The sequence below is a fragment of the Triturus cristatus genome, chromosome 2_1 (assembly GCF_964204655.1).
Source record: "Triturus cristatus chromosome 2_1, aTriCri1.1, whole genome shotgun sequence".
NCBI classification, from domain to species: Eukaryota; Metazoa; Chordata; class Amphibia; order Caudata; family Salamandridae; genus Triturus; species Triturus cristatus.
This window is the reverse complement of record NC_140581.1, coordinates 86249402-86268947: the sequence shown is the minus strand read 5'-3', so window position 1 is coordinate 86268947 and position 19546 is coordinate 86249402. Positions and strand designations below refer to the sequence as shown.

The window sequence follows — 19546 nt, the reverse complement described above, 5'->3', positions numbered from 1 at the left end:
CAGGCAGGTGGGTAGATAGAAAGGGGGAGGCTGGCAGGCAGGGCACTAGGTAGGTAGACGTCGGTGTATACGTAGGCAGATAGTGATGCCTGCAGGATTCTATGGGGAGACAGGCAGGGAGGTCTGCAAGTGGGCAGTCAGGTAGATGGATATGTACACAGAGGCAGGTAGACGGGTAGGGAGGCATGTTGGCAGCTAGGGGATCAGGCAGACTGTAGGTGGCCTACCGGGGGAACTGATGGAAAAAAGAAACAACTAAGCATGTGCAATAAGAACAACAAAATGCATGGCTAAGAATACCCAGTCAGCGTCCACATGAGTTGGTAACCAGTTTTCACACGAATCAGCTCTTCTGAGTAAATAACTTACCTGGAATGAGATATTAATTAAAAACAGAATATTTTCCATCTTTCCACCCAGAACTGGACTTTAGTAGTGCAGCAGGCGGTATATAGTATAGGCATACACTATCATTTTACGAGGCCCAAGTGACATTTCCTGTTTGCTGCGTAATTCTGTGTTACGCTTGTTATGTAACATCCTCGAAATTACTCTATATGCCACATCGCATATTTAGCGAGATTGCACAGGAACAACGTGGACAATCAGAATGCACGCGCCTGCTGTTTGGAGCAGTTGTATTTATTTTGTATTTATTTTTGCGCGCGAAATATCCTTGTCACGTCTAAAACGGATGCGATGTCGCGTTTTATGCTACGCAGGGTTTGTGTTTCAGTAATCACACAGAATATTTTGCCTGAAATTATGCAAAAACAAAGAATGCTAATTTCGCACTTCCACTACATTTTACTTTACAACAGCGAAATCCTTCAAGGAAGGATGAAAACTTCACCTAGAGGGCTTGTTAGCAACAATAACATGCAAAGCTTAATTTTTAAAGATTTGTAAATATATAAAAGGTTCCTTTGTGAGAGATTTGCAGTGGTGCCTAATGATCCACCGACTTGTGAATGTTTATAGACGCTAAATATTGATAGATCGGCACATATTATGCGCGTGCTGCAGGCGCGTCAGTGTTTTCTTGAATGTGTGTAGGAAGCCTTTGTAAATACAGTATATATGCACGCATTTACATATACATTATATAGCTATATGTCAATGCACCTGAATACACAGAAACCTGTATGTATGTCTATATAAAGATTGCCTTGAAGTATACGTGGAGGAGACGACGAGTTCTGTTTTCCCAAGACAGTATTCAGTGCATAATCGATATGGCCACTTCCTGATTTTTGGGCAACCTTCCAGAGTGAGGGGGGGGGGGGAGCTGAGGTTATGTGAAAAGGAAGGATAAAAAGAATGAACGAAGCAAATGGCCCGCATGGGAAGCGAAGGTTCGGAGAGAGAGAGGAGAGAGGAGAGAAAGGCCAAGGCAGAGAGAGCACAAAATAGCTAATAGGTAGGTAGGTAGGTAGGTAGGTTTAGGAAACGAGCGACTGGGTATGCAGAGAGAAAAAACAGGCACAGAGGCGAGAGAGATAAATTGTCAACCACAGTGGTGGGAAAGACATTGAGACAGAGGGATGGGGAAGTAAATGTGACTGGAAGGCAGAGGGAGAGTGAATGAGATAAGGAATGAGAAAGAAAAGGAACCAGATGAGCGGAAGAGATATATAGAAGGGAAAGAAAGCTAGCTAAAAGCTTGGAAACAGGGCGAGAGCGGCCTATAGATGCGGCGAGAAAGAGAACACACAGAAAGAGGTGGGTCGAGAAAAGGAGAGGGTTAAATAGGAAAGACGGGGGGAGAGATAGAACGAGGCAGGGCTTGTGTGGCTTGGATCATTTTGTCTTCCCACTTATCTCTGAGCCGGAGAGCCGTCCCTCTCCCGCTCTGTCTCCACGGTTCTGTTTTTTAATCATCCACAGCGAAACAGGAGACAAGAAGGGTCGGAGAAAAGCGACGAAGCTCATTGGTAGCTCAATGAAGTCACCCTCCCTGTAACCGAGGCACTGGACGCCTAAAATCCAAGGTCTGATGCTGCGCATGTGACTCAATACGTCGCATCAGCTGCCACACATTTCCTTCCCCCTTCCTTTCCATTTCGTGCCGCAGCTTTGTTTTACCGCTGTGCTTGCCTGATCCTAACGTGGACGCCCGTTTACATCCTAGAGAGGAAATGCGGACCCTACGTGTGCCGTCACGTGCTGTCTGTATGTTGTTTCTGTGTATTTTTTCTACCCAGCGAATATCATTTATGTCACAAGCTTGGAATACTAATTTAATAACGTCATCGTGTCTTGGCACTGTCCGCCTGCCAACTAGATCTTGCTGAAGCCCAGAGCTGCTTTGTCTTGTAAAAGGCGGACATTCCACGCGCACTTAGCTGTCGAGCTGCTGTTTTCACGATGCAAACTAAATATGTTTACTTTCATTACTATTTTTGTTTTTGTGTATACAGCAGGGGGAGAGGACGCCAGGAACACCGCCGCCTTTCTCCGAGGCAGAGCAAAAATGCCTCGGAGAAACAGCGTCCTTTTCGGATTCGGGGGGGCGTGTTTGTCTTTTCTCTCCTCCAGCCATTGGCTGGAGGAGAGAATGAGACTTTCTTTAAAAAACACGCCCCCCGATCCGAAAAGGACGGGGCATGATTGGAGTGACGGGACCTCTTCTCCAATGGCTGGCCAGCATTTACTAGGCCAGCCAATGGAGAACAGGGAAGAAGAGGGGCGGGTGCAAGCCCCTCTTCTCAAAGACATTAAATCTCCGGACTTCCGGTCTGCCGACCGGATGGTCCCGAGACCTAAAAAGAAAGAAGGTAACTGTGATGCTGTGCACAATGGGGCGTGGCGAGTAAACGCGGGGCAGGGTCAAAGGTGTGGTTAAAAATAACAATATGCTGTAACATTTATGGTCTTTCACCTTCAGCTAGGCACATATAAAAGAACCCCTGCTTAAATGGAAGTTTAGTTAATCATTGAGAAATGAAGCCTCTATCAGTTCATGCACTGCAGAGGTCTGTGTCTGTAACCAGACACCACGGAACTGAAGCCTGGTTGGAGCAGGGGAGAATATTTAGGGGCTAACGTGTTACGCCCCTTAAAAAGCAAACCCTTCACAGCTCCGCTGGCAACTCCTTTCCAACACCAATCAAAAATAATACATGTTTGTCATCAGCAAGTGTCAGTGATTCCATTAATTAAAGCCAATACCAGTTTCCAAGCACCCTCTACGTTTGCAGATTAACCCGTTGTGCACATTTACATTTCGTTCAGGCAAGCAAGCACCCTGGCAGGACGGCTTGTTTAGCTGTTTTCCCGCCTGTGGTTTCACAGCACAGGTGATTCCCAGCCTTACACTGCAGCGGAAGCATTTCCGCTCTGTAATTAACCGTCCCGGGACAGTTATCTTTTCACAGAAGGTAGGAGAACTGTATTCCTTAAATGATAAAAGTATGGGCATGTTGTGCCCCTCTGACACCCCCCTCTTCGCCACCGGATACTGTATTGCATCCCTGATGTTGTGTAACATGGTTAAAGACAAAATAAAGGTGCTATGATGCGATTGCGTCATTTTGCAGACGATCTCACGTGACACTACAGGTGTGCGTGCCTATAAAATGACACAGGAGCCTTTTTTTCCTTTTTATTTGCGGATGGTGAATAAAATAAAAAGTTGCGCACGTTTTTTTCTTCTTCAAAAACAGGTAGGGAGAAGCAACCCAAAGGGTGCCAGTGGGGGAAGCAACACGGATGGCAGGTGGGAAAGTGACGCACGCAGCTGTGAGAGTAACATGGAGTGCAAGGGGACAAAAGGACATGGGCGACAGAAAACAGAATTGCCCCAAAGTGCCACAGAGAGGGAGGGGTGGGCATACTTGATTGGTGGCCTTTGAGACCACTGGTGAAACATTGGCTGGGGTCCCTCCAGCCCTCAGTCCACATGTGCCTTCAGACAGAATGGTTACCATGGTGACGAGGACCCCTGCCAACTGTTGTCAGCACTTTGGGCCCTTCCGTCCTCTGCAGAACCGTCTCTAGGAAACGGACCCCGCCAGGACCTGGAGCCAGTCCGCCGTACAGTACACTCTGGAGGTTGTTTAATAACGTCTTGCGTGTGGCGCTATGGCACGAACATAGCAGCGTCAGTTGACTTACCACTAAGACGGCCCATAGCAGCAGCCAGGGCTGGACTGGGAACGAACTGCTCAGCTAGCCCCCGGGGTGAGGGGGAGTGCAGCGAGCAGTTTGCGAGGGCTGGTTAGGACGATTTTGTTACAAGGGGCCGATATTGCCAACCCCCGGTAACAAAAACAGCCTCCAGGGGGCCAAAACCGCCCCCCCCCCCCCCACCTTAGTGGCCTACCGGGGAAATGCCCGGTGCCCGCTATGGCCAGCTGGCAGCAGCGCCGTCTGCTCAGCGCCGCACGAGGCCCTGCACTGTTCGAAGTGCCAGGGTCTGTTGTGCAAGGAAATTCCACGGCCGAGTTCCCAGTTATTCGTTTCTGTGTGAAATATTCAGGCAGGAGGCCTGCTGTTTTATAAAGATGTTTACAACATCACGTCATCTGGTGCCTATCTCGTCATGACCTTTGAACCCAGAGGGCTGACCTAAACCGCTTGAGATCCTGAGAAAATCACTGCATCTCCTTGAGATTGGGTTGCAGACACTGGACTATAAAGTAAATTGTGCAGGTTTCTGCCCAGAGTTCGATTGGGATTGAAAATCAGCCCGGGCACGCAAAAAAAAAAAAGAAATGGCCCGCATTTGCATATTGCCTTTTCACAAAACACTGCTTTGACGAAATTGTATTAAAAAGGGGAGGGGGGGAGGTAAAAAAAATGCACTGATTGGTTTACACTGGTTAAACACACACCTGTTATAAGTAAGGCCACTTCCGCTCAGAAACCCCCGCCCTTGCTCAATCTGCATACATTAATAGGGCCGGCCCAGCGAGCGAAAGGGAGTTATACCTCTGCCTGTTAATAAAAGGGAGGTAATGGACGCCCATCTGCCTCCAGAAAAGTCACTTTGGGGCCACTCAGGGCCCCCACTGGGCCGCTGGCTGCATCACACAGACACCGACCAAATCCACCCCTTAGATTACTAAAAATAAAAAGCAGCCCACCGCTGGAACTGGACACCGGCCCCTCGGGCATTGCCCGAGTGCCCGTGTTACCATTCCGACCCTGTTTCTGCCTTAACTCCAGGCTCTCCGTCTCTACCCCTCACCGCTACCTCCACGTCACCTCCTGGCCTGCTCTCCCACCCACAAACTTTTCTTCATCTTACGATAAATAGCTCCACCTCGAGGGCTCCGATTGTCTTCGTAGTTCAGTATGGGCCATAAATAATAACTACAGGATTATAAAAACGTTATTTCAGCGGGTCAAGTTCGGCGCGCTTTGCTGGATCAGAACCAGTCTCATAAGAGGTGACATGTTCCTCCCAGCTGCACGTTGTTTTCTGTCGCCCATGTCCTTTTGTCCCCCTTGCACTCCATGCTACTCTCACACCTGCGCGCCTCAATGCCATCCGTGTTACTTCCCCCACTGGCACCCTTTGGGTTGCTTCTCCCTACCTGTTCTTGAAATACCACCCTTGAAATAGTTGTAGTTTGTCAAGAGTTTCTCTTCAGAGGTCCATATGACATGTTATTTTTATACTACAAAATGTACCACAAAATGTACAAAATGTAATCTAAATAGTGCCAAAAAACTCACTGATTCGTGCCATCAGGGAAGGAACTAGACCTTGATGTGTAGACTCCACTAGCTCATCCTGTGTGCTAAGGTTCCTGTGAGACATTAATCGTCAATGTAATGAAGGAAAACTTTATTCATTATTGCTATGAGACATACAGTCTTGTGTCGATAATTTGTAAATGTTTCTTGGCAAATCTGATTTAGGAATTATCGTCTTTGAGATTGACATGGCTATGCCTGTTAATAAACTGAAGACGGCACATAAAGACGGGGTCAAGGCATCTACTGTACTTCTGGGTAGGATCTATTTGGAGAAGAGGCTATCAGTGGATCATTGTATCAAATGCCGCAATAAAGCTGGCGTTTTCCTTATTTGTTTAGGATTCACGATAAAAGAATAAGCAATACAATTCTTCCCTGCTTCCGCATAGACGTGATCCCGATTGGAGAATCCAGGGCCTTAGGAGTGGAGTTTTGGAAAATAATTGTTACCGTTTGTGTGAATTAAAAAAAATTAAATACTACTAACATACTTCCTGTTTAATGTACAGTTACACTTGATAATCTATTTACAGCCAATTATTTCACGGGTGCTCAAGCTCAGCAGTTAGGTACCTAACCCGTCATCCGCTTTGACCAAAGAGAACAAAATGGCGGATGGCAGTAGGGCTCACGCTTCATGTGGCTCTTTCCACACCGTTGGACCAGGACAGTAACTCTGCATTCTGTGATAGGCTGTAACCTCTTTATCCTGGGAGGTGTATGTGTAAGCCCCCCTCATTTTTTATTGAAAGCCAGATCCACCTCTGGGCAGATCTAGTCCGCTTTCTAGCTCTGTCTGTGCAGTCCTCTTTCAGTCTCGAGTTTGTTGTTTCTTATTTTGTTATTGGGCATCAGTTTCAGTTTCACTGTAAGTAGATACTCTGCTAGAGTGCACTGCAGTTCCTCTGGGTACTTCACTTTGCTGTGTGGCTGTGTTCTCCAGGTCACTGTACATCTCTGGACACCATCTACTGGCAGCAGGTTGCAGTGACAGCAGGTTACAAGGAACTGAAAATAAACAGAAAAGTTTGAGTCAGGGGAAAGCCCTTTGCTTCAGCTCCTTAACATCATCACTCAGAACCTAAGATTGTACACTGTGCAAATTTGCCCAAAGTCAGAATTATATTTCTAAACAGGAAGTTTTTGAATAATGTATCAGTGTATCAAATATGCTAACAGTTTCAGTTGTTTTTAAAATGATTTACCCTGTGGGGTATTATAGATTTGATTTGCTGCTTGGTTTTCTTTAATGTTGAATTTCAAACTGAACTCATGAATAATTTTGGAAACTTATTTTTCTGCATATCATTTTAAAAACAAATATAATTAGAAATATTTTGGTCAAATTGTGGAACAATGTCGACTTGAGTATTCTTCTTATTATTATTTATTGATCGACCAAAAGCATGGTCGTTCACAGCATGAAAATCTCCAATATACATTATTACATAAAAACATTAAAAACAAGTTCTTAAAACAATGATTTAAAACATAGCTTGAGTCAACTGCCAGATAGACTTAAAAACGTTTACAATTTTACAGATGTATAGAACGATATTATAAAATTTAAAGACACATATATTAAAGCCAGTCTAACCCCAACACTTGTTATGATATAGCTTTCGATCTCTGCCACCAAGCATATAACAGGTATCTAGTTATTGTAAAAACAAGCCACTTTGTTGTATCTGACCTGAATATGCATAAAGCTTCAGAGGGGCGTGAGAAGGAAAGCAGTCGGCAGGCTGGAATAATCCATGATTTCCTTGGGCTTGCATACACGGGACACAGGAAAATGCACTATGGTCTCTGGGGCAGTCTGACAGGACGGGCACAGGGGAGATATAATAGCATTTGCCCGGCTGTTTTTCCATGCACTTAATGGAAGAGACCCTGTCCTAAACTGGATGTAAAGTGCTCGTGCCTGTGGGGGTTCGATATCATCCATATACATGTCAAATTTAAAACAACTTTTAACATTTAAAAATTGAAGAGTTAAAGTGCCACGTGCTGCAGTATTGATACAGGAAGAATCTACAAAGTCCCAATATCTCTCTTTTAGCAAGGGGGCCATTTTTTTGTAATAGACTGTGGGGCCTCCCACATCACATCCAGGCCCAGTCTAAACAGCCACTCCCTGATCGTATTGAACCAGGGCAGTTGGCCTGTCTGCCTTTGGAGGGTTAGTAATTCCACCACTGCTTCTTTTACAGGGATCTCGGTATTATTAGTCCAAATCCTGATCCGAAACGTTAAAGCTGTAAGAACAGCAAGATGTGTAATGGACTTGAGCCCTAAGTCGAGGCGTAGGGGCAGTATTGATAGGGAGATTGAGGATTACCCTTAAAAATGTGTTTTCCGCTACCTCTAGCTGTTTCACATTCTCCAGCCCCCACAATACGGCCCCATAAAGGGTCGCACCAAGGCCTTTGGCCCAGTGTATTTCAAGTATGGGAGAGATTGGGCGAAAGGTTGAGCTTTTTGCCCTCTTTAATATTGAGCAGTCCGCGAGTTGCAGTGCCAACTCACTCTTCTGGATTTGGGGTGTCCATGCTAGATTATCACTAACTCTGACTCAGGTAGTCAAAAGCCTTGACCTGTTCTAAGTGTTGGGTACCCAACATCAGTTTTCCCTTGGTGGATTTATAGGGGTTAAAAACCATATATTTTGTTTTAGAGCAGTTAATCTCAAGGCCTGATCATTGCAAGCTTCGTCAAACTTGTTCAAGATGTTCTGGATGCTCATCGGGGTCTTAGAAATGAGCAATGTGTCGTCTGCGAATAGCAAAGAGGGTAAAAGGCTAACTGCCAGTCTTGGAGGATCACCTCCACCATCATAGAACTCTTTTATTAGCCCATTGATGTACAAAGTAAAAAGAGCTGGGGCAAGCACACAACCCTGGCATACGCCTTTGGATATTACTATGCTGTTAGAGAGGCTACCATCTGACTTCCACCTAACTTTGGTGTAATTGTCCTGATGTAAACGGACCAATAGGTGAAGTAAGTCGCCTGGGAGTCCTAGTTTTCAGAGTGTGGCCCAAAGCTTGTTGCGATCAATTGAATCAAAAGCCGTTTTGAGGTCAACAAATACGACGTATAAGTGACACTTCCGGATCATCACTTACTTCCAAATGAGCAACAGGAATCTAAACACTTGATCTAGGGTACTCGTGGATGACCTAAAGCCTGCCTGCCTGCAAGTGTGAAATAGTGTTGTTCTCCTTTATCCAATTTTGGAGGCGTAGCAGAAGTACTTTGCAAAAAGCTTTTTGGGAAACATCTATAAGACTTATTGGTCTGTAGTTTGAAGGGTCCCCTTTATCTCCTTTTTTTTAAAATGGGAATTATTTTGGCTCCTTTGCAGGTTGGCGGGATATCCCCGCCACGCTGGATAGCATTGAAGACCTTTTGGAGTAATGGGCCCCAGATATTAGGCTCTGCTTTGTACAGGTCTCCTAGGAGTCTATCTAAGCTAGGGGCTTTCCCAGTCTGGAGTAGGTGGATTGCTGTTATAATTTCCTTTAAGGAGAACCCTTCAGCATATTACTGTGTTGACATTAGGACACCTTCCCCTGCTATTACTACTATTCCCTCCTCTAGGTCAGGGGCCGCACCAATAAAAAGCTTTTTAAAATATTCTTCCAGACATGTGGTTGTATGTAATAGTCGTCTTCACTGACCTGCTTAGTTGAGCCCTTAGAAAGAAGGTGCCAAAAAGTTGACTATCCTTCTGTCTAGAGGCCTCAGCCTCCCAGCTTCTTTTAGCCCTATCCGGAGCCCTCTTATACATCGTTCTTCTGTTCTTAATGTCGTCTCGTGTTCCCTGCTTTACTGCCACTGTTAGATTAACCTTAGCTAGTCTGCAATCCTCGTTATACCACGGGGCAATGTTTCGTTTGGACGTATTAAAATTAGACAGTTTACTAAAATATGGTTTAATGCTATTAGACAATTTTTGAAAACTGGCCACAATAAGATTATTATCTTTTTGGTCTAGGTCACCAAGAGCCATAAGGGTCTGTGCCACTTCTTTATAGATTTTAGGGAGTGTTTTCCCGTCTGCCATGACCTGGGGCCATTTGATTCTCCTGCTATTGTTCGTGGTTACAATTGGGGTTGTTGTTTAATGAGTTTGATAAAAAATAGGGAGGCCAGTTAGCTCCAAAAAGAGGGCATTGCGATCGCTGTCCTCACGGTTTAGAACGTTCATATCCTTGACATATGGCCACAAATCAAGGTCCACCAAAATATAATCTATCCTACTTTTAATACTCCCCCTCTTGAATGTGAATTTAGCATCCTCGTCAGAGGGTGTCCGCCCATTACAGGCACGTAACCCATGGGCTAAAGTAAGAGACAATACCTGCTGCCCAATCTTGGTGCATCTTTTATTAGGGGAATGTGTAGCTTATTTACACCCCTAGCTTGATCTTCTTCCTGCACTAATTCTTGTACAAAATCTACCGGCTCATAAATTGTATTGAAATCGCCAGCTAGGATGAGATAACATAATCCACTACAGGTTTCAAGAAAATTGGTAAGCATTGTTACAGTTTCGGAGTGCTTATGACCAATTATATATATATTGAATAGTCTAATATGGATGTTCTTTTTGGGCCATATCAAATCGATGTCAAGAATCTCCTGGGATTCTACATTGAGTAATTTGATTTTACAATCCAGTGTAGTCCTAACCCATATTAACAACCCTCCAGCTGGGCGGCCCGCTGTTGCTGGCCTAGCCTCAATACTAAATGTAGTGAACCCCACCCTATGCCCCGCTCTGTCGCCCAAGTTTCCCGAAACAGGCACATGTGACTACTGTGCACCATCCTATCCCACTCAGGATCACTTAGCTTAGATTTTATTCCTGCAATATTCAAAGAGACAATCTGGAATGACTGTTCAGCATCCACGCTTCCCTGTTGCGGGCAGCTAGTTGTAGAATATACATGCGTTGGTTTCTGGGCATTTTCACAGGCAATTGGTTAAGTGGATTGGGTAATATTCACTGTCTCTTTATAGAAAGTATTACCAGTAGTTATTATTTCCTCTGCTAGGATGGATGTAGCTTCAGCGTAGGCAGGCATTATATTTTCGTTCCCTTGGTTTAGTCATCAGGGCTATCCAAATCAGTAAGAGCTGCATATCTATTACTGACTTCCATGGGGAAATGGACTTTTCTGTTCGATGAATTCTGAACAAAGCGAGCATTCAATGAGGGAGATAACCCGTCTGGCTTTAGATGCTTATAAAAACAAGCATTTTCAATGCAATAGGACTCGCATTATTAAAGTTTGAGCTGTTGGCATTGAACTTGAGTGAAAGGTGTGTATTTATGTTGCATTGAGTACATTGTAATTATGTGTTGTGTTATCATGTGGCACAGAGTGGTATTGTGTGGAGTGTATTTATCTTGCATTAAGTAGAGAGTAATTATGTGACGTGCAATTATGTAGTACTGAGTGGTATGTGGAGTGTATTTATGTTGTATTGAATACAGTGTAATTATGTGATGTGTAATCGCACAACCACACACACCCACGCATAACCACCACAACCACACACACATAACCACCACAACCACACACACATAACCACCACAACCACACACACAACCACCACAACCACACCCAACCACAACCACACACCCAACCACAACCAACCACATACACAACCACAAAACCACACACACAACCACACTCACACAAAACCACACACACCACCCAACCACACTCGCACACAACCACAAGCACACACACAACCACACACACACAGCCACCCACACACACACACACACAACCACACATAACTACACACACAACTACACACGTCTCATTATCCATTCCTACCTTTTTGGAAGAAGATGTTGCACTCAAATGATGTACTTGACGATCGCTTAATTAATTCTCCCTTCCCTTAAGATTAAATGTAAAGAAAATTGTTGTTTGTTCATTGTAAAGTGCATTAACCCCATTTCACAGGTAGAGGGACACTATATAAAATGTAAAATTAAAAAAATTGCACTGGCTGACTACTACTAGTTTTTGGCTCCCCAAACGCCAAAAGCAGCCTGGTCTTCATGTGATTTACAGAAAGGTAATTCCCTTGGGATTATGTGTTTAGAGTCGGTACAGACATCCTTGAAGAGCCAAACCATAGGTTCTAGGTCAGCTCAACTTCAGAAGCGAGGAATCAACTTAGACTGATAGGTCACCTGCATAAATCACAAAGAGGATCAGTGCAATGACACAATCTCGACTCACTTCCCTGCTGCCTTGCTAGGCTTTTGACTATAGTGCCCGCTCATGTATGTATCTAGGCCAAAAAGATTCTCCTACAATGCACTGGGAATGCCGGTCAACCAGGAAGGCCTTGCCATCTTGGCCAATAAGCATCCTCTCTCTCCATCGTATGCTATATTGTCCTGTGATTCTATTCCCTGCCTAAAGCCTGTCTAGGCCGAAGGAAAGATGCCTAGGGTGTGAACCCATTCAAGGAGATGCTGGGTAAATCTCACAGTAAAGATAGCAACTGAGCATGCGGGCTGGCATCACTGTTAATATATGGTTCTCAAGTAAAAATACAAGGAATTGCTCTGGTCCTAAGAATTTCGGGAAAAAACTATTTAACATCAAATAGTCAGCGTCCCTGCATCTCTGAAGCCCTTGTGTGTCAGATTCTTTCAGATAACGGACAGCAAGAGAGAAAATAACATTTCACTAAAAAGGATTGGTGGGAAAGGGGTCTTAAATTTAAAGGACAGTGAGGCGATTCCATACAGAGATCCTGCTGCACTTTCTGTGATAACTCTGAAACTGCGTCACACTTGGAAAAATCTAATTGATACTTTAAGGGAAATAAAAGTCCCACATCGCCCACGAATGTGAGAAAATCACAGCCAGTATATAAATGGAACAAAAACTAGAAACATAACGATCTAAAGCATCCTGATCAACTATTAAGCAACAGAGTGAAAGCCTCCCGTGTTCTCAGGTTTCCATCTTGGGATCTACAAAAAATAGCGGGCCAAAAGCACCTTCAAAAGTGTTGGTGCACCTCAGTTTAGGTATTATAAACTCACCAACTACACATACTTCTATCTCCGTCTGACTCTAAGAGGTGGTGGGGGAACCGGGGGGACCAGGAGAGTGCCCTGATGTCCTGTAAATTCCAGGTGGCACTACATACTATGTGTACAAGAGGCATCAAAGACCCCGGTATTCCCAGCCAGTGACACTGAATTCCCACCATTCAAGCACTCCAAAGCCCCCATCCCCATTTTCAAACATGCTCGACACTCACTTTGCTGTCCAGCAGATTCCATCCCGGTTCCTTGTTCACCAATTCTGATGCAACATCAACAAAACGTGTCCGGAAGTAGACCTTGCAGTTTCCAGGTCACGGACAGTATCCAAGCAACCATGGGACGCACATTAAAACAGAGTTAGGCTCGCTCCTTGTCAGTGCTCTGCTCTCGTGCCCACTGCTCCGAGAGCGGTAATATGGCAGTTTTCAGAACAGCTTCTCGGTGTGGATGGTCAGAAGAGCGAGAAGGCGCTCTGCAATATAACGCTAAGGCTGAAGACGGTACATGCCAATATTTTGTAAAAACGAAAACACATAAGCCGCGCGCAAGAAAATACAAGCGGCACTGAAGAAGAAAAAAAAACACGCCCGCGAATGGTGCGCGTGCCACTGCGAGGCAGATGTTTTCAATTATCGCGCCCGTGTCTGGACACGATAATTGAAAACATATGGGCTTTGGTGCACGTAGCAGACACCAATAGGCTGTGGGCGGAGCAATGTGTCCGCCTTTGGCCTATTGCGTGCTCTGTTGAAACAAAACATGCACTCAAAGCCCAATTACAGATCCATTTCTGAACCCCGGACAAAAGGACTCTCGTCGGCGCAAGCACTGCTGCGCAGTACAACGCAGGTCGCGAGACCTAAAAAATTAGTGGCACTCGCTCAATCCCTTGTCCAGGACCCCACCCAGGTGGCTTCTTCCTACTTTGGAGCAACTGCCCTGCAAGCTATGGAGATCTGCAGTTGACCACTATGCAGTCTCCTTTTGCAACCTTTCGTAACAGACCAACCCAGCTCACTCTTCGAACAAACAGGATATCATGGAAGCGAGAATTAGAAAAGTCGGTATTCTGTGATAGCCAGTGGCATACTTTGTTCTTCAACTGAATGGAAGATTCCTTTTGGTTGCCCGTGAGTGGTGGAGCATTAGTTAAAATCACCACAAATGGGCAACATTCAGGAGGGAGGTGATGAATCACATCGTTACAGATATCTGCCCCTAAGGAAGGATTGCCTAAATGCAAATTGCACTGTCTAGATAATTCCATTCCTTCCCTATTTAGTGGGGGGCTGATGGTAACGAGTCCAGGGTAATTGCCAGAGTTGTGCACCATAGTTTTGTACTTAATAGGAACCTACCGTATGAAGTGGCCATTTTCTTGGGCATTGGTCGCAGCTGAGGGTTGTACTTCCTGTAGCTTTTTGCCCCCAGTTGTTCTACAGATTCTGGACATGGGGGGCCATGATTCCCTGTCTCTATTGCTAGAATGGAAAGCGACTTTTTAAAATATTTTCCACACTAACTTCTAGGTTATCAAGCCTATTCGTAATGGGTAATAAACTGTTATGCATTATTTTTTCAAACCCGTTCAAGGATAAGACTGCAGGGAAAGGGGGTACAGGGTGGGAGTGTGGTACTGTTGGTGATACTAGAATAAAGCTATTACAGTCCACAATTGGGGCCTCTTTGGCTTTTCTCTTCGATCTGGTATTGGCTGCTAGTGCGGGCTCAGGTGTTTTTGTTTCCTCTTCCTTTTAGCTGGGGGACAAGGTATTGGGAATGCTTGAGGTCGGGGCATGGACAGCACAGGAGGGGTTAGTTCCAATACAGATTGATCAACAATGGTGCTCTCTAAATCCATATTCTTTGTTTGGGCACTAGTGAAAAAATCCTGGTTTATACATATGGTAGAGCCCCCCCCCCCCTCTATAGATAGCCAACGTTGTACTACTAATATTTCTTTATCTATGGCTTTCGCAGCTCGTGTAAAAAAACAGTCAAGGGTAGAATTCTGAAGGGGTTTGGGGGTACCTTCCCTCTCCCCCGTTTGCTTCACTTTCACCATAGTCCAGGCTAAGTAGAGTCACACTAAGTACAGAGTGTCCAGCGGACTTACTTGGCAGGGTTCTTCTTCAAAGTAGGTCACTGATTCAGGCATCCAATTCCAAAGAGGGAAGAAAGAAAGTGAGAAATAAGAGCCAAGAGGGTTGGCCCAGCCCAGCCACATCCGGGCGCAGACGGGGTCTATCCTTGGCCCGAGCATGCTTGCGCGAGTCCCGCGGGAGCCCTCAATCAATCAGGGGTTTATAAAGCACGCTACTCACCCGTGAGGGTCAGAAGGCGCTGTGGGGGGGTAAAGGGGGTGGAGGGGGAGTGGGAATGTGTTCTCACTAGGGGCGGGATCCGTGTGGGCTGCACCATATCCAAATAATCAAGACGGTTCCATTTCGGTTTCAAGGGGTGACCAATGTGCCCACTTTTCCCGTCAGCACATTAGTTCACCTTCACCCGATCTTATGACACCCTACTGGGTCGACTCTAAAAGAGCTCTTCATTTAAGAACCAGTCACATCTTGTTCATGCCACGTGTTGACCTCCACTCACATGCATTATCCACAAACTGAAAAATTGCCCCTAATGAAGTCGTACTCTTTAAAGCACTGCATTAAATACCCCAGGGTGGCTCTCCCCTACCCAGCAACTCTTCCTCCCCCTGTGGTAGAAGAGGAATGGTCCAGTCCCCTGCTTTGTACAGACCTGCCATGGTGAGGTGTCCCTCTGCTGTCTGTCTCCCTTCTTCTTGGCTGATGTTTGAAGCACCTCATTAATATTCACAGACCCGGGGGGGGCCTGGACACCATCTGCCCAAAGTGAAATGGTGATCTGCAGATTACCGCCCCCCCCGCCCCCTTCCAAGATGCTCTCCTGTCGCCACCTTCCTGTGCAGCACTCAGCATGCTCTGCTCATAAGTGGCCTAATTGTTCCAGTGCCAGCTGATGCCAGCCTGCCCTTCAGGGTCTCGATGCCCACTTTATCCTACACTGCGCCTCACTTATCCTACTCTGCATGGTTTTTAAGTCCCTTCTCTATGAAGCTGTGAATTAAAGCTCAGCTGTGAGCAGGAAGACAGCGTGGGCGCCAGCCGCGTGCCCGTCCCTCGTCAGCAGCTTGTAAGTGAGCCCTGGCATGCTTGGAAAGCCTCTCCTTCTGCCATCAAGCATTCATCTGGCATCTAAGACTGGCTGACTCCCGCTGACGTCAGTTAGGAGCAGGCAGGTGTAACAGCTGCTACCCCTGGCTTGGCCTTTGGTACCCCTGGCATGGCCTGTACTACCACAACCTCAGGGGTCATAGAGGCGAGGCAGAAGCAGGAAGTCAAAAGTACTCTCAAAGTACTGTCTGCCTGTCCACTGAGCAGGGTAGGGCGCTCCCATGATCATCACCACCACCCTCTTCGAAGCTACCAGTCCAAGACGTTTAACAAGCCATTTATGTACATATACTTGTGTGTGCATGTAAATATATAGTTATTTATATTTTAATAATTTACCACTGGCTAAGAAAACAGTGTTAGTTACAAAGGAACTGACACAAGGACAAAGATTTGCCAACCCATAATCACAGAATACAAAATGAACTGAGCGAACCCAAAATATGATTTTCAACAGTTTCTTAAATGCACATAATGTGAAAGCGCCTCTGAGGAGAAGCGAATTCCACAATTTAAGAGCAAGCAAGACAAACGTGGGGGATGGGTGTCAAAATATTGTTCACAAAAATATCCCCACATTGGAAATAATGAACAGAAACGAACTCACTGCTAATATTTTTGTAAAACACAATTTAGGAAAAATATTTCTTTCGTATATTTTGGCTGATATTCTGGTCCCGCGCCCCTTTCGTGCCTAAAAAGAGGCAGGAAATAGGAAAAAAATCAAACCAAATCGTACTAGAGAGAGAGAGACAGAATCAGGACAAAAATAGCGAGGGGACAAAGACTGAACATATTTGAAGACCAGGCAAAGATAAACTTAAACAGAGAGCAGAGGAAGATATCAAAGCTACAAAATAAAGGGGGGCATGAACATGGTAGGCAAGCGAGGCAAACTGATCCACACCAGTCTTTTGAATGATCCGTCGTACGAAGGGGGCATGCATATATTTAGGTAGCCCCGGGAGTGAGGGGGGGGGGTGGAGAGAAAATGAGTCTGGAACAGAAATTTAGTAGAAGATAAAGAAATGCTACGTGTAATTTACCATTCATTTGAATTCATAAAATAACTAGACACATGACAAAATAAAAGGTACTACAGCCTAGTCTGGGACCTAGAATTGGCAGCAAGCTAGATTTTGAAATATTAACACACTGCCATTAGAGTCGGAATCACCCCTGACAGGAGCGCACCTGATAACGTGATATCATGGCTAGTGTGTTCCAAAAAGCTGGCCTGGAGAGTTCTAGTTCCTGGTGCCCCACAATCCTACCTTGGACTGGGTTGAGGGTTTAATCCCAGACCCCTGCCCCAGCTTCCTTCCGGCTAATCGCCAATAGCCAGTGCAACGAGCCCTTCGGGTAGAACACCTTTGAGCTTTAACCTTTCCACTTTAACTTTCCAATGATTCTACCCCAGCCCTCTCGCATACCGGGCAAAGCCGTGCAAACAGGTGCGCCCCATGCACCTCCCTCCCTGGTACCACTGATCCTGGCTGTCACAAAGTGACCACAGAGTGATATCTCAATCAAAAGATGTAACAAGTGGTTGACTCATCAGGGCCGGATACTGTAGGTTGGCAGGATCGAAAAGACACCCGTGTATGGCCTTTTTGTCATGCCCTGCAGCCTTTGCAGGGATGCTGAAGTGGGATGACCTCATCCCACCCTTGCTGTCCTTGAGAGGAGAGGGAAAAGAGTCCTTACACAGAAAGACGTCCACCAGGCTCAGTGCCTCGTCTGCTGGGGTATGTCTATATTTTCCACTCCGTACATTTCCCCCTTACCTCTGAAGCAAAATGCAGGCCGCAGAGGGCCCAGTATGAGACAGGAGGGCAACCGTGCGATGACATCAAAGTTCAAAGTGTGGCCGATCTCATTCTTCTCAACCCATAGCTTTTCGTTGAGTTAGCAAACGCGTGGGCTCTGTTACTTGTTATCTCTGTTGCTTTTAGCCTTCACATGAAGGTTAATACAGTTCTGTTGTTTCAGAATGTTGCCACGCGCAGGTAGCTGTGGCCCTCGTTGCCATCAGAGAGGAGAGCTTCTTTCAGTTTGGGCTAAAGAAATTCTTTGAGTTAAGCACCTCCTTATGGTTAGAGACCTCCTTTGTCTTAAAGACCTCCTTTGGGTTTGGGGTAGAGATCTCCTTTGGGTTTGGGGTAGAGATCTCCTTTGGGTTAAGGACCTAAGTTAGAGAACCTGGGAGACATTCTTTAGATTAGACAGCCTATGAATTGGAGATCCCCTTAGAGTTAAAGACTGTTTGTTAGAGATGTACAGACCTTACTTGGGTTAGAGATCCCCTTTGAATTAGAGACATCCTTTGGGTTTGAGACCTCATATCTATTGGTCACCCCGTTTGAGTTAGAGGCCTTACTTTTATTTATCATCTCCTTGGAGTTAGAGACATCCTCGGTGTTGGAAGGCGGACCCCGAGGAGTCGGCGAGACCACCAAGGGGGGGGGGCCCTCACACTGTACGAAGTAGCCGAGCGCTGCCGAGAAGTCTCCTGAGAGATCCTTCTCCTATCAGGTACTAGCACAGTAACACCACCACACCGGACTCAAGGAGGTTGTCTCAAGACAAGCAATTCTTTATCAGCAATAAAAAGGTTATGAGGTCCATATTTACACGAAGGGATCGAGGGATCCACCAAAAGTCTGTGTCTCTTTGGACGGGTAGGCGTAGCGGGACAGTCTTTGGCAGGAGTGCGGTACGAGGGTACCTGGGGCCCAGTTCTTATCCTCAAGCTGGAGGACCTCCGGATCTCGGAGGGGTCGAGCCGCGACGGCGTCAGCAGGGCTCCGGCGTACAGTTCGTGGAGAGCCGTGATCCAATCAGCAGGGCTCTCAAGATGGTTTCTGCTCAGCTCGAGCCGCGACGTCGTCAGCAGGGCTCCGAGGGAGGTTTCAGCGAGGTTGGGCCGCGACAGCGTCAGCAGGGCTCCGATGTTCCAGGTGGCTTCAAAGTGTTCACAAGAAGGAGCCGCGACGCAGTCAGCAGGGCTCGTGATGGTTCCGACAAGAGTTCTTTTCCGTAGGGTCAGCCGCGATTCAATCAGCAGGGCTCTCGACTCCGGGATACAACTGCCGATCTGTGGCGGGGTTGCCCCAGATATAGGTCTGGAGCCCTTTGATGTCCGGACCCAGGCGCCCGGTGGGGGCGGAGAGGCCGGGTGGAGGTGGCCAGACGCCCAGTAGGAGAGGCGCCAGGCCCAAGGGAGTTGCAGGGCGATCACACCTCGAGAGGGGAGGACAGTTGGGGGTCCCATCGATACTGTCCTCCGCCGGGGGCGAAGAATGGTTCCTGCGGCACCCCCTGGCCAGTTCGTGGTGCCTCGATGTCGGGGCTTCGCTGGGGTCGAGGCCGGGTTGAGCGGGGTCGTGCTGGCTGGTGCACAGAGTCACGTGGGTGCCAACAAGATGGCGGAGCCACGAGGGGTATGCGACCTCGTGCAGCTCAGGATGAAGGGCCTCAGTGCAGTTCAGAAGGGTGGCCCGTGACGGCCGGGGAACGGGCACAATCCACGGGG

General features: G+C 46.5%; 1 protein-coding gene and 1 long non-coding RNA gene across 11 annotated transcripts in view; one reads left to right on the top strand and one right to left on the bottom strand.

Annotated features, from left to right (window-relative positions):
* Window positions 1-19546, top strand: part of RUSC2 (RUN and SH3 domain containing 2) — a 352089-nt gene that overhangs the window by 223786 nt on the left and 108757 nt on the right. The window lies entirely within an intron of this gene.
* On the bottom strand, window positions 5780-15890 carry LOC146863804 (uncharacterized). Its single transcript, XR_014969403.1, has 2 exons — window positions 15557-15890; window positions 5780-6714 (listed from the first exon to the last, which is right to left on the bottom strand). It is a non-coding gene; the product is annotated as an uncharacterized LOC146863804 (long non-coding RNA).